This window comes from Amblyraja radiata, chromosome 45 (assembly GCF_010909765.2).
Source record: "Amblyraja radiata isolate CabotCenter1 chromosome 45, sAmbRad1.1.pri, whole genome shotgun sequence".
In the NCBI taxonomy this organism is placed as follows: Eukaryota; Metazoa; Chordata; class Chondrichthyes; order Rajiformes; family Rajidae; genus Amblyraja; species Amblyraja radiata.
This window is the reverse complement of record NC_046000.1, coordinates 5,777,199-5,792,549: the sequence shown is the minus strand read 5'-3', so window position 1 is coordinate 5,792,549 and position 15,351 is coordinate 5,777,199.

Here is a 15,351-nt window from a genome sequence, read left to right as displayed (position 1 = left end):
GTCCCTGGCAACCGGCCGGCGCCGCAACCACCGCGCACGCGCCCCGCCGGCACCGCGGCCGCAGCCGGCACCCGGGCATGCGCACTGCCTCCCTGACGGCACTCGGTGGCGGGTGGGGCATGCGCAGTGAGTGGCCTGCTCTGCCTTCAGCGCTCATGCGTGATGCTGTCATGGGGGGGACGTGCCCGGAGACGGGACCCGGAGCATGCGCAGTGCGTGGCCTGCTCTGCCTTCAGCGCTCATGCGCGATGCTGTCATGGGGGGGACGCGCCCGGAGTCGGGACCCGGAGCATGCGCAGTGCGCTCCAGGGTGACTGGACCCTGAGCATGCGTAGTGCGCTCCAGGGTGACTGGACCCGGAGCATGCGCAGTGCGCTCCAGGGTGACTGGATCCTGGGCATGCGCAGTGCGTTCCAAGGTGACTTGATCCTGAGCATGCGCAGTGCGCTCCAGGGTGACTGAGTCCTGAGCATGCGCAGTCCGCTTTCCAAACCAATAACCTTAAGTTGTTCCAACTTTCAAAATATTTCCCCTAATACACACACTAGAGGCAATTTACAGTTTTTACCGAAGCCAATTAACCTACAAACCCGCACGTCTTTGGAGTGTGGGAGGAAACCGGAGCACCCGGAGAAAACCCACGCGGGTCACGGGGAGAGAACATGCCAACATGGCCACCGTGTGACTGCCATAATCCTGGGTACCTGCCACATCATTACAGCTGAAGACAGACACAAAATGCTGGAGTGACTCAGCGGGACAGGCAGCGTCTCTGGAGAGAAGGAATGGTTGACGTTTCGGGTCGAGACCCTTCTTCAGACTGATGTGTATCATTACAGCCCTTTCCCTTTCAGCACGGACCAGCATGTTCACCTGTGGGACCCACGTACCACTCGCTACCTTCAGCGGTTTCAGCGGCTTCATTGTCACGTGTACCGAGTAGGGCGGCCGACTTTCTCGCTCCCAAATACGGGACAAAAGGTCAAAATACGGGACAATTTCCCCCGACGGCAATCCGTTGACCAACTCGGCCGTGGCTGGGTGAATGATGAATTGGCCCTGGGTGCTGGACTGTACACAAAGCCCAGCCGGCGGGCCAGCTGAGGAGTTTTGGCCCGGGGGGGGGGCCGCGCGCAAAGTCCAGTGCCCCGTCCAACTCGTGAACCGATGGTCGGCCGTGAGAAGGAGGGGGGGTGGTGGTGGTGTCGGCGGTCAGCGAAGGTGCGAAGGTTGGACAGCTAGGCCGGGCTGCTGACCGACCGACGGGGCCACGGGCGAGGCGCTGATGCTGCTGCTGCTGCACTCCACGGGCTGCACTACGTCGGGACAGGTGAGGCGGGGGCCGGACGACCCCACAGTCCCCTCGACCCGAGTAGTAGCGGTCAAATACGGGACAAGGGCGGTCCCGTACGGGACAAACCAATTTAGCCCAAAATATACGGGATGTCCCGGCTAATACGGGACAGTTGGTGACCCTAGTACAGTGAAATACCTTTGTTGCGTGCTAATCAGTCAGCGGAAAGATAATGCGTGATTGTAATGGAGCCATATACAGTGTTCAGATACATGATAAGGGAATAACATTTAGTCATAAGTAATAGGAGCATAATTAGGTCATTCGGTCCAACAATTCTACTCTGCCGTTTAATCATGGCTGATCTACCTCTCCCTCCTAACCCCATTCTCCTGCCTTCTCTCCATAACCCCGGACACCAAGTGCACGATAAAGGCAGTAAAGTCCGATCAAAGACAGTTCGAAGTACACCAATGAGGTAGATAGTAGTTCAGGACCGCTCTCTAGTTGTGGTAGGATGATTCAGTTGCCTGATAACAGCTGGGAAGAAACTGTCCCTGAATCTGGAGGTGTGCGTGTGTGCGTTTTCACACTTCTGTACCTCTTGTCCGATGGGAGAGGGAAGAAGAGGGAGTGGCCGGGGTGAGACTGGCCCTTGATGATGCTGCTGGCCTTGCCGAGGCAGCGTGAGGTGTAGATGGAGTCAATGGAAGGGAGGTTGGTTTGTGCGCGTGACAGTCTGGGCTGCAACTGTCCACAATTCGCTGCGATTTCTCCCGGGTCTTGGACGGAGCTGTTCCCAAACCGTGCTGTGATGCTTCCCCGATAAAATGCTTTCTACGGCGCATCTGTAGAAGTTGGTGAGAGTTGTTGGGGGACATGCCAAACTTCCTAAGCCTTCTAAGTAAGAAGAGGGTACACAAAAATGCTGGAGAAACTCAGCGGGTGCAGCAGCATCTATGGAGCGAAGGAAATAGGTAACGTTTCGGGCCGAAACCCTTCTTCAGGCGCAAGTCTCAAGTAAGAAGAGGCGTTGGTGTGTTTTCTTGGTCGTTGCTTCAATGTGGGTGGTGCAGGAGAAGGTGAAGAAGACAGCAACCCACAAATGCAGCTCGGTGTGGAGGGCAGCACGGTGGCGCAGCGGGTAGAGCTGCTACCTCACAGCGCCAGAGGCCCAGGTACCATCCTGACTACGGGTGCTGTCTGTACGGAGTTTGTACGTTCTCCCTGCGACCTGCGCGGGTTTTCTCCGGGTGCTCCAGTTTCCTCTCCCCCTCCAAAGGCGTGCAGGTTTGTCGGTTAAGATACACACACGCAAAATGTTGGAGTAACTCAGCGGGTCAGGCAGCATCTCTGGTGAAAAGGAATGGGTGACGTTTCGGGTTGAGGCCATTCTTAAGACTGAGAGTCAGGGGAAAGGGAAATGAGAGACATAGATGGTGATGCAGAGAGATGTAGAACAAATGAATGAAAGATATGGAAAAAAATAACGATGATAAAGAAAGCAGGCCATTGTTAGCTGTGAGTCTGTGGAATTCTCCGCCTCAGAGCGCGGTGGAGGCCGGTTCTCTGGATACTTTCAAGAGAGAGCTAGATAGGGCTCTTAAAGATAGCGGAGTCAGGGGAGATGGCAGGAACGGGGTACTGATAGGGGATAATCAGCCATGATCACATTGAATACGGGACCTGAACGTGTGGCTGAGGAACTGGTGCACGGGGCAGGGATTTAGATTCTTAGATCACTGGGATCTGTTTTGGGGTAAGGGGGAACTGTACAAAAGGGACGGATTGCATCTTAATAGGTGTGGGACCAGCATTCTGGCAGGCAGGTTTGCCACTGCTACACGGGTGGTTTTAAACTGAATAAGGGGGGTGGGGTGTCGAATGGGCTAGTGGAGGATGGAGTTAAAGGGAAAGGGTTTCTTAAATGTGTGAGCGTAGAGACAGAGGGGTGTAAAATGAGGGTAGAAGCAATAGGTAGCAAGGTGAAAAGTAAAAGTGGCAGGCCGGAAAATCCAGGGCAAAAATCAAAAAGGGCCACTTTTCAACAAAATTGTATAAGGGGTAAGAGTGTTGTAAAAACAAGCCTGAAGGCTTTGTGTCTCAATGCAAGGAGCATTCGTAATAAGGTGGATGAGTTGAATGTGCAGATAGCTATTAATGACTATGATATAGTTGGGATCACGGAGACATGGCTCCAGGGTGACCAAGGCTGGGAGCTGAACATCCAGGGATATTCAATATTCAGGAGGGATAGAGAGAAAGGAAAAGTAGGTGGGGTAGCGTTGCTGATTAGAGAGGAGATTAACGCAATGGAAAGGAAGGACATTAGTTTGCAGGATGTGGAATCGGTATGGGTAGAGCTGCGAAACACTAAGGGGCAGAAAACGCTGGTGGGTGTTGTGTACAGGCCACCTAACAGTAGTAGTGAAGTTGGAGATGGTATCAAACAGGAAATTAGAAATGCGTGCGACAAAGGCAAAACCGTTATAATGGGTGACTTCAATCTACATATAGATTGGGTGAATCAAATTGGCAGGGGTGCTGAGGAAGAGGATTTTTTGGAATGTATGTGGGATAGTTTTCTAAATCAACATGTAGAGGAACCAACGAGAGAGCAGGCTATTTTAGACTGGGTATTGAGTAATGAGGAAGGGTTAATTAGCAGTCTTGTTGTACGTGCCCCCTTGGGCAAGAGTGACCATAATATGGTTGAGTTCTTCATTAGGATGGAGAGTGACATTGTTAATTCAGAAACAATGGTTCTGAACTTAAAGAAAGGTAACTTTGAGGGTATGAGACGTGAATTGGCCAAGATTGACTGGCAATTAATTCTAAAAGGGTTGACGGTGGATATGCAATGGAAGACATTTAAAGACTGCATGGATGAACTACAAAAATTGTTCATCCCAGTTTGGCAAAAGAATAAATCAGGGAAGGTAGTGCATCCATGGATAACAAGGGAAATCAGGGATAGTATCAAAGCGAAGGGTGATGCGTACAAATTAGCCAGAAAAAGCAGCATACCGGAGGACTGGGAGAAATTCAGAGACCAGCAGAGGAGGACAAAGGGCTTAATTAGGAAAGGAAAAATAGATTATGAAAGAAAACTGGCAGGGAACATAAAAACTGACAGCAAAAGTTTTTATAGATATGTGAAAAGAAAGAGATTAGTTAAAACAAATGTAGGTCCCTTGCAGTCAGAAACAGGTGAGTTGATCATGGGGAACAAGGATATGGCGGACCAATTGAATAACTACTTTGGTTCCGTCTTCACTAAGGAAGACATAAATAATCTGCCGGAAATAGCAGGGGACCGGGGGTCAAAGGAGTTGGAGGAATTGAATGAAATCCAGGTTAGCCGGGAAGTGGTGTTGGGTAAATTGAATGGATTAAAGGCCGATAAATCCCCAGGGCCAGATAGGCTGCATCCCAGAGTACTTAAGGAAGTAGCTCCAGAAATAGTGGATGCATTAGTAATAATCTTTCAAAACTCTTTAGATTCTGGAGTAGTTCCTGAGGATTGGCGGGTAGCAAACGTAACCCCACTTTTTAAGAAGGGAGGGAGAGAGAAAACGGGGAATTACAGACCAGTTAGTCTAACATCGGTAGTGGGGAAACTGCTAGAGTCAGTTATTAAAGATGGGATAGCAGCACATTTGGAAAGTGGTGAAATCATTGGACAAAGTCAGCATGGATTTACAAAAGGTAAATCATGTCTGACGAATCTTATAGAATATTTCGAGGATGTAACTAGTAGCGTGGATAGGGGAGAACCAGTGGATGTGGTGTATCTGGACTTCCAGAAGGCTTTCGACAAGGTCCCACATAAGAGATTAGTATACAAACTTAAAGCACACGGCATTGGGGGTTCAGTATTGATGTGGATAGAGAACTGGCTGGCAAACAGGAAGCAAAGAGTAGGAGTAAACGGGTCCTTTTCACAATGGCAGGCAGTGACTAGTGGGGTACCGCAAGGCTCAGTGCTGGGACCCCAGCTATTTACAATATATATTAATGATCTGGATGAGGGAATTGAAGGCAATATCTCCAAGTTTGCGGATGACACTAAGCTGGGGGGCAGTGTTAGCTGTGTGGAGGATGCTAGGAGACTGCAAGGTGACTGGATAGGCTGGGTGAGTGGGCAAATGTTTGGCAGATGCAGTATAATGTGGATAAATGTGAGGTTATCCATTTTGGTGGCAAAAACAGGAAAGCAGACTATTATCTAAATGGTGGCCGACTAGGAAAAGGGGAGATGCAGCGAGACCTGGGTGTCATGGTACACCAGTCATTGAAAGTAGGCATGCAGGTGCAGCAGGCAGTGAAGAAAGCGAATGGTATGTTAGCTTTCATAGCAAAAGGATTTGAGTATAGGAGCAGGGAGGTTCTACTGCAGTTGTACAGGGTCTTGGTGAGACCACACCTGAAGTATTGCATACAGTTTTGGTCTCCAAATCTGAGGAAGGACATTATTGCCATAGAGGGAGTGCAGAGAAGGTTCACCAGACTGATTCCTGGGATGTCAGGACTGTCTTATGAAGAAAGACTGGATAGACTTGGTTTATACTCTATAGAATTTAGGAGATTGAGAGGGGATCTTATAGAAACTTATAAAATTCTTAAGGGGTTGGACAGGCTAGATGCAGGAAGATTGCTCCCGATGTTGGGGAAGTCCAGGACAAGGGGTCACAGCTTAAGGATAAGGGGGAAATCCTTTAAAACTTAGATGAGAAGAACTTTTTTCACACAGAGAGTGGTGAATCTCTGGAACTCTCTGTCACAGAGGGTAGTCGAGGCCAGTTCATTGGCTATATTTAAGAGGGAGTTAGATGTGGCCCTTGTGGCTAAGGGGATCAGAGGGTATGGAGAGAAGGCAGGTACGGGATACTGAGTTGGATGATCAGCCATGATCATATTGAATGGCGGTGCAGGCTCGAAGGGCCGAATGGCCTACTCCTGCACCTAATTTCTATGTTTCTATGTTTCTATCAGCCATATTGAATGGCGGAGTAGACTCGATGGGCCGAATGGCCTAATTCTGCTCCTATAACATGAACCTATGTAGTATGATCCACCAAATTAGCACTGTCTACAGGGGTGGCACGGTGGCGCAGCAGGTAGAGCTGCTGCCTCACAGCGCCAGAGACCCGGGTTCGATCCTGACTACGGGTGCTGTCTGTACGGAGTTTGTACCTTCCCCTGTGACCGTGTGGGTTTTCTCCGGGCGCTCCAGTTTCCTCCCGCACTCCAAAGATGTACAGGTGTGTAGGTTTAATTGGCTTTGGTAAAACAGTAAATTGTCCCCAGTGTGTGTAGGATACTGGTCGGCGCGGACTCGGTGGGCCGAAGGGCCTGTTTCCGCGCTGTATCTCTAAGCAAAGGGCGATACATGGTTGCGCAGCGGTAGAGTTGCTGCCTTACAGCGCCGGAGACCCACGTTCGATCCCGACTACGGGTGCTGGCTGTACGGAGTTTGCACGTTCTTCCCATGACCCGCGTGGGTTTTCCCCGGATGCTCCGGTTTCCTCCCACACTCCAAAGACGTTCAAGTTTGTAGGTAAATTGGCTTTGCATGAGTGTAAAAAAATTGTGTGTAGGATAGTGTTAGCGTGCGGGGATCGCTGGTCGGCCCGGACTCGGTGGGCCGAAGGGCCTGTTTCCGCGCTGTGTCTCTAAAGGCCTTGTACAGATCAGTATGTTCATCTGTGTGGCCTACTGAATCCTTGCTGCCTTTGATAACTTCCCACAAGGTTTGCACAAGTTGAGAAACTGCGACTCCCGGGGCTGAATACCCTACGGAATTCCCTACGGAGTCCAGCTCTCAATATTCCATCATTCCGAGCGGTTAACACACCCGCCCTGCTTTCTGTCACAACGCCTACACACTATCTAATCTGCTCCTTATCCCCCCCCCACCCTCCCTTCCCCACCCCGTAAAACAAAGCACCAATTTATCGGTAGCTGGATAGATTACATCTACGGCATCGCCCTTATTTACACTCACTTATCGCTTGAGAATATTTCAATGGGACTTTGGAAATCTGAGCAAAGCTATTCATATTAATCTGTCGCACTTTGCTCTGAATAGGTTTCTTTATTGTCAGTTATCTGTGTGCCAATGTGAAATTTGCTGTCAATTAAGCATGACTAGGCTTTTATAAATTATTTGTTTCCTCTTTCAGGCTGTTTGTGGTTTAAACATAGTTAATGTGATGCGGTTCACATGTTTAAGAAAGAAATGCAGATGCTGGAAAAATCGGAGGTAGACAAAAATGCTGGAGAAACTCAGCGGGTGAGGCAGCATCGATGGAGGGTCTCGACCCAAAACGTCATCTATTCCTTCACTCCATAGATGCTGCCTCACCCGCTGAGTTTCTCCGCAGAGACCGCTCCCTCCGTAACTCCCTGGTCAATTCGTCCCTTCCCACCACATAATACCCCCTCTCCGGGCACAGAAGGTAGTTGAGGCCAGTTCATTGGCTATATTTAAGAGGGAGTTAGATGTGGCCCTTGTGGCTAAAGGGATCAGGGGGTATGGAGAGAAGGCAGGTACAGGATACTGAGTTGGATGATCAGCCATGATCATATTGAATGGCGGTGCAGGCTCGAAGGGCCGAATGGCCTACTCCTGCACCTAATTTCTATGTTTCTATGTTTCCCTTGCAACTGCAGGAAATGCTACACTTGTCGCTTTACCTCCCCCCTTGACTCCATTCAAGGACCCAACCAGTCTTTCCAGGTGCGGCAGAGGTTCACCTGCACCTCCTCCAACCTCATCCATTGCATCCGCTGCTCTACATCGGTGAGACCAAGCGCAGGCTTGGCGATCGTTTCGCCCAACACCTCCGCTGGGTTCACAATAACCAACCTGATCTCCCGGTGGCTCAGCACTTCAACTCCCCCTCCCATTCCCAATCCGACCTTTCTGTCCTGGGCCTCCTCCATGGCCTGAGTGAGGACCACCGTAAATTGGAGGAGCAGCACCTCATATTTCGCTTGGGCAGTCTGCACCCCAGCGGTATGAACATTGACTTCTCCAATTTCAGGTAGTCCCTGCTTTCTCCCTGCTTTCTCCTCCCCTTCCCAGCTCTCCCTTAGCCCACTGTCTCCGCCTCTTCCTTTCTTCTTCCAGCCCCCCCCCCCCCCACCCTCACATCAGTCCGAAGAAGGGTCTCGACCCGAAACGTCGCCTATTTCCTTCGCTCCATAGATGCTGCCTCACCCGCAGAGTTTCTCCAGCATTTTTGTCCACCTTCGATTTTCCAGCATCTGCAGTTCCTTCTTAAACGCTGAGTATCTCCAGCACTTCTGTCTACCTCCAGATTTAGTTTTATCTTACAATTTACAGAAGCTAATTAACCTTAGCAAATACTTGAACAAGTTATCCCTCACAGCTTTTTGTGTCTATCTTCGGTTTAAACCAGCATCTGCAGTTTCTTCCATCACACCGACCAACCAACCTCCCTCCCTTCGACTCCATCTACACCTCACGCTGCCTCGGCAAGGCCAGCAGCATCATCAAGGACCAGTCTCACCCCCAAGAGATATCAAGGACCAGTCTCACCCCCAAGAGAAACAAGAGATATAGACGGTGATGTGGAGAGATAAAGAACAATGAATGAAAGATATGCAAAGATATGACAATCTAATCTACATTTTGCTTGATCTCCAGTCCCTTGGTCCTGTTTTCACACCTTACACCTCCTTATCTATGCACTTCCTTGTTTCACCCCCGGTCACTCCCTCTCCTCCCCTCTCCCCTCTCCAGATTTAGTGTTTAAGAAGGAACTGCAGATGCTGGAAAAATCGAAGGTAGACAAAAATGCTGGAGAAACTCAGCGGGTGAGGCAGCATCTATGGAGAGAAGGAATAGGCGACGTTTCGGGTCGAGACCCTAAGGGTCTCGACCCGAAACGTCACCTATTCCTTCATCTGAAGAAGGGTCTCGAGCCGAAACGTCACCTATTCCTTCATCTGAAGAAGGGTCTCGAGCCGAAACGTCACCTATTCCTTCGCTCCATACATGCTGCCTCACCCGCTGAGTTTCTCCAGCATTTTTGTCTACCTGTGGCTCACATTAACGTTGCTCACAGGGAGAAGAAATGAAGTTATTCAGGCTTGTGGGGGCTTGTTGGCTGAAAACCAGTCTGTGCGTACTCTCTCCTCACCGCCCCTCCCACAGTGTGTCTATCCTCAGCAATCTCCTGCACCTATAGAAACATAGAAACATAGAAACATAGGTGCAGGAGTAGGCCATTCGGCCCTTCGAGCCTGCACCACCATTCAATATGATCATGGCTGATCATCCAACTCAGTATCCTGTACCTGCCTTCTCTCCATACCCCCTGATCCCTTTAGCCACAAGGGCCACATCTAACTCCCTCTTAAATATAGCCAATGAACTGTGGCCTCAACTACCTTCTGTGGCAGAGAATTCCACAGATTCACCACTCTCTGTGTAAAAAATGATTTTCTCATCTCGGTCCTAAAAGACTTCCCTCTTATCCTTAAACTGTGACCCCTAGTTCTGGACTTCCCCAACATCAGGAATAATCTTCCTGCATCTAGCCTGTCCAACCCCTTAAGAATTTTGTACGTTTCTATAAGATCCCCCCTCAATCTTCTAAATTCTAGCGTGTACAAGCCGAGTCTATCCAGTCTTTCTTCATATGAAAGTCCTGCCATTCCAGGAATCAGTCTGGTGAACCTTTGCTGTACTCCCTCTATGGCAAGAATGTCTTTCCTCATATTAGGAGACCAAAACTGTACGCAATACTCCAGGTGTGGTCTCACCAAGACCCTGTACAACTGCAGTAGAACCTCCCTGCTCCTATACTCAAATCCTTTTTCTATGAATGCTAATATACCATTCGCTTTCTTCACTGCCTGCTGCACCTGCATGCCTTCTTTCAATGACTGGTGTACCATGACACCCAGGTCTCGTTGCATCTCCCCTTTTCCTAATCGGCCACCATTCAGATAATAGTCTACTTTCCTGTTTTTGCCACCAAAGTGGATAACCTCACATTTATCCACATTATACTGCATCTGCCATGCATTTGCCCACTCACCCAACCTATCCAAGTCACCTTGCAGCCTCCTAGCATCCTCCTCCCAGCTAACACTGCCCCCCAGCTTCGTGTCATCCGCAAACTTGGAGAAGTTGCATTCAATTCCCTCATCCAGATCATTAATATATATTGTAAATAGCTGGGGTCCCAGAACTGAGCCTTGCGGTACCCCACTAGTCACTGCCTGCCATTCTGAAATGGATCCGTTTACTCCTACTCTTTGCTTCCTGTCTGCCAGCCAGTTCTCTATCCACGTCAATACTGAACCCCCAATACCGTGTGCTTTAAGTTTGTATACTAATCTCTTCTGTGGGACCTTGTCGAAAGTCTTCTGAAAGTCCAGATATAACACATCCACTGATTCTCCCTTATCCACTCTACTAGTTACATCCTCGAAAAATTCTATAAGATTTGTCAGACATGATTTACCTTTCATAAATCCATGCTAACTTTGTCCAATGATTTCACCACTTTCCAAATGTGCTGCTATCCCATCTTTAATAACTGACTCTAGCAGTTTCCCCACTACCGATGTTAGACTAACTGGTCTGTAATTCACCGTTTTCTCTCTCCCTCCCTTTTTAAAAAGTGGGGTTACATTAGCTACCCGCCAATCCTCAGGAACTACTCCAGAATCTAAAGAGTTTTGAAAAATTATCACTAATGCATCCACTATTTCTGGGGCTACTTCCTTAAGTACTCTGGGATGCAACTTATCTGGCCCTGGGGATTTATCGGCCTTTAATCCATTCAATTTACCTAACACCACTTCCCGGCTAACCTGGATTTCACTCAGTTCCTCCATCTCATTTAACCCCCAGTCCCTTGCTATTTCCGGCAGATTATTTATGTCTTCCTTAGTGAAGACAGAACCAAAGTAGTTATTCAATTGGTCTGCCATGTCCTTGTTCAACATGATCAATTCGCATGTTTCTGACTGCAAGTCAGAAACATGCTTGTCTATTGTCTCTGTTTGTTTCACTGTCAGTTTCTCCTAACTAACAAAGATCTAAAGACAGACACAAAATGCTGGAGTAACTCAGCGGGACAGGCAGCATCTCTGGAGAGAAGGAATGGGTGACGTTTCGGGTCGAGACCCTTCTTTAGATTGGTTAGGGATAAGGGAAACGAGAGATATAGATGGTGATGTGGAGAGATAAAGAACAATGAATAAGAGATATGCAAAACAATAACAATCTATTGTACATTTTCCTTGTTCTCAATTCCCTTGGTCTTGTTTTCACACCTTACACATCCTTATCTATGCACTTCATTGTCCATGTACCTCCATTTCCCCTGGCATCAGCCTGAACAAGTGTCTCGACCCGAAACGCCAGCCATTCCTTCCCTCCAGAGATGCTGCCTGTCCCACTGAGTTACTCCAGCACTTTGTGTATATCTTCGGTTTAAACCAGCACCTGCAGTTCTTTCCTACTCCTCATCATCCTGCGCTCTGAGGAATAAACACAGAAACATAGACAATAGGTGCAGGAGTAGGCCATTCGGCCCTTCAAGCCAGCACCACCATTCAATATGATCACGGATGATCATCCAGAATCGGTACCCCGTTCCTGCTTTCTTCCCATATCCCTTGATTCCGTTACCCTAAGAGCTAAATCTAATGCCCCTGTCCCAGTTAGGAAACCTGAACGGAAACCTCAGGAGACTTTGCGCCCCACCGAAGGTTTCCGTGCGGTTCCCGGAGGTTTTTGTCAGTCTCCCTACCTGCTTCCACTACCTGCAACCTCCGGCAACCACCTGCAACCCCCGGGAACCGCAAGGAAACCTTGGGTGGGGCGCAAAGTCTCCAGAGGTTTCCGTTCAGGTTTCCTAAGTGGGACAGGGGCATTATAACTCTCTCTTGAAAACATCCAGTGAATTGCCCTCCACTGCCTTCTGTGGCAGAGAATTCCACAGATTCACAACTCTCTGGGTGAAAAGGTCCTCGCCTGCTCAACCTCTCCCTGTAGCTCAGGCTCGTCACACTCATACATTTTCTCTAGCTTGTTTTTAGTTTTCTTTAATGGGCTTCAGAGAACTCTGACACATAATACTCCAGCACACTTTGTTCCACACAGTCTCTCCCACAAAGGATGAGGATTTGTCCATTATTACCACACGCTCTGTATTCCTGTAAGGAAGTGATTTCTAAATCACATTCCAGCAGGAAATGACCGTTCTATTCCCCCTGCGTTACAAAGCTTCCCTTGTCGCACGACCAAACCTTGTTCTGGTTTAGTTACGCGCTCTGATTTCTAAATGACTCACACAGATTATTGCAGAAGTTGTAAATCCTGGCCAAAAAGGAACAGGAATAGAATCAAAATTTAGTAAAGGATTCATGCATTAGGCCATTTGGGTCAAGTGTGTTTCTGTGAGTACAAACAGTACAAACAGGACGGTCTGCACCTGGGCTGGAATGGAACCAATGTCCTTGGGGGAGTGTTTGCTAGTGCTGTCGGGGAGGATTTAAACTAATGTGGCAAGGGGATGGGTACAAGAGCAGAGAGACAGGGGGGGGTGTAAAATGAGGGTAGAAGCAATAGGTAGCAAGGTGAAAAGCAAAAGTGGCAGGCAGACAAAACCAGGGCAAAAATCAAAAAGGGCCACTTTTCAACATAATTGTACAAGGGGTAAGAGTGTTGTAAAAATAAGCCTGAAGGCTTTGTGTCTCAATGCAAGGAGCATTCGTAATAAGGTGGATGAGTTGAATGTGCAGATAGCTATGAATGATTATGATATAGTTGGGATCACGGAGACATGGCTCCAGGGTGACCAAGGCTGGGAGCTGAACATCCAGGGATATTCAATATTCAGGAGGGATAGAGAGAAAGGAAAAGGAGGTGGGGTAGCGTTGCTGGTTAGAGAGGAGATTAACGCAATGGAAAGGAAGGACATTAGTTTGGAGGATGTGGAATCGATATGGGTAGAGCTGCGAAACACTAAGGGGCAGAAAACGCTGGTGGGTGTTGTGTACAGGCCACCTAACAGTAGTAGTGAAGTTGGAGATGGTATCAAACAGGAAATTAGAAATACGTGCGACAAAGGCAAAACCGTTATAATGGGTGACTTCAATCTACATATAGATTGGGTGAATCAAATTGGCAGGGGTGCTGAGGAAGAGGATTTCTTGGAATGTATGCGGGATAGTTATCTAAATCAACATGTAGAGGAACCAACGAGAGAGCAGGCTATTTTAGACTGGGTATTGAGTAATGAGGAAGGGTTAGTTAGCAGTCTTGTTGTACGTGCCCCCTTGGGCAAGAGTGACCATAATATGGTTGAGTTCTTCATTAGGATGGAGAGTGACATAATTAATTCAGAAACAAGGGTTCTGAACTTAAAAAAAGGTAACTTTGCGGGTATGAGACGTGAATTGGCCAAGATTGACTGGCAATTGATTCTTAAAGGGTTGACGGTGGATATGCAATGGAAGACATTTAAAGACTGCATGGATGAACCACAAAAATTGTTCATCCCAGTTTGGCAAAAGAATAAATCAGGGAAGGTAGTGCATCCGTGGATAACAAGAGATATCAGGGATAGTATCAAAGCGAAGGATGATGCGTACAAATTAGCCAGAAAAAGCAGCCTACCAGAGGACTGGGAGAAATTCAGAGACCAGCAGAGGAGGACAAAGGGCTTAATTAGGAAAGGAAAATTAGATTATGAAAGAAAACTGGCAGGGAACATAAAAACTGACTGCAAAAGTTTTTATAGATATGTGAAAAGAAAGAGAGTTAAAACAAATGTAGGTCCCTTGCAGTCAGAAACAGGTGATTTGATCATGGGGAACAAGGATATGGCGGACCAATTGAATAACTACTTTGGTTCCGTCTTCACTAAGGAAGACATAAATAATATGCCGGAAATAGCAGGGGACCGCGGGTCAAAGGAGTTGGAGGAATTGAGTGAAATCCAGGTTAGTCGGGAAGTGGTGTTGGGTAAATTGAATGGATTAAAGGCCGATAAATCCCCAAGGCCAGATAGGCTGCATCCCAGAATACTTAAGGAAGTAGCTCCAGAAATAGTGGATGCATTAGCGATAATATTTCAAAACTCTTTAGATTCTGGAGTAGTTCCTGAGGATTGGCGGGTAGCAAACATAACCCCACTTTTTAAGAATGGAGGGAGAGAGAAAACGGGGAATTACAGACCAGTTAGTCTAACATCGGTAGTGGGGAAACTGCTAGAGTCAGTTATTAAAGATGGGATAGCAGCACATTTGGAAAGTGGTGAAATCATTGGACAAAGTCAGCATGGATTTACAAAAGGTAAATCATGTCTGACGAATCTTATAGAATTTTTCGAGGATGTAACTAGTAGAGTGGATAGGGGAGAACCAGTGGATGTGGTGTATCTGGACTTCCAGAAGGCTTTCGATAAGGTCCCACATAAGAGATTAGTATACAAACTTAAAGCACACGGCATTGGGGGTTCAGTATTGATGTGGATAGAGAACTGGCTGGCAAACAGGAAGCAAAGAGTAGGAGTAAACGGGTCCTTTTCACAATGGCAGGCAGTGACTAGTGGGGTACCGCAAGGCTCAGTGCTGGGACCCCAGCTATTTACAATATATATTAATGATCTGGATGAGGGAATTGAAGGCAATATCTCCAAGTTTGCGGATGACACTAAGCTGGGGGGCAGTGTTAGCTGTGAGGAGGATGCTAGGAGACTGCAAGGTGACTTGGATAGGCTGGGTGAGTGGGTAAATGTTTGGCAGATGCAGTATAATGTGGATAAGTGTGAGGTTATCCATTTTGGTGGCAAAAACAGGAAAGCAGACTATTATCTAAATGGTGGCCGACTAGGAAAAGGGGAGATGCAGCGAGACCTGGGTGTCATGGTACACCAGTCATTGAAAGTAGGCATGCAGGTGCAGCAGGCAGTGAAGAAAGCGAATGGTATGTTAGCTTTCATAGCAAAAGGATTTGAGTATAGGAGCAGGGAGGTTCTACTGCAGTTGTACAGGGTCTTGGT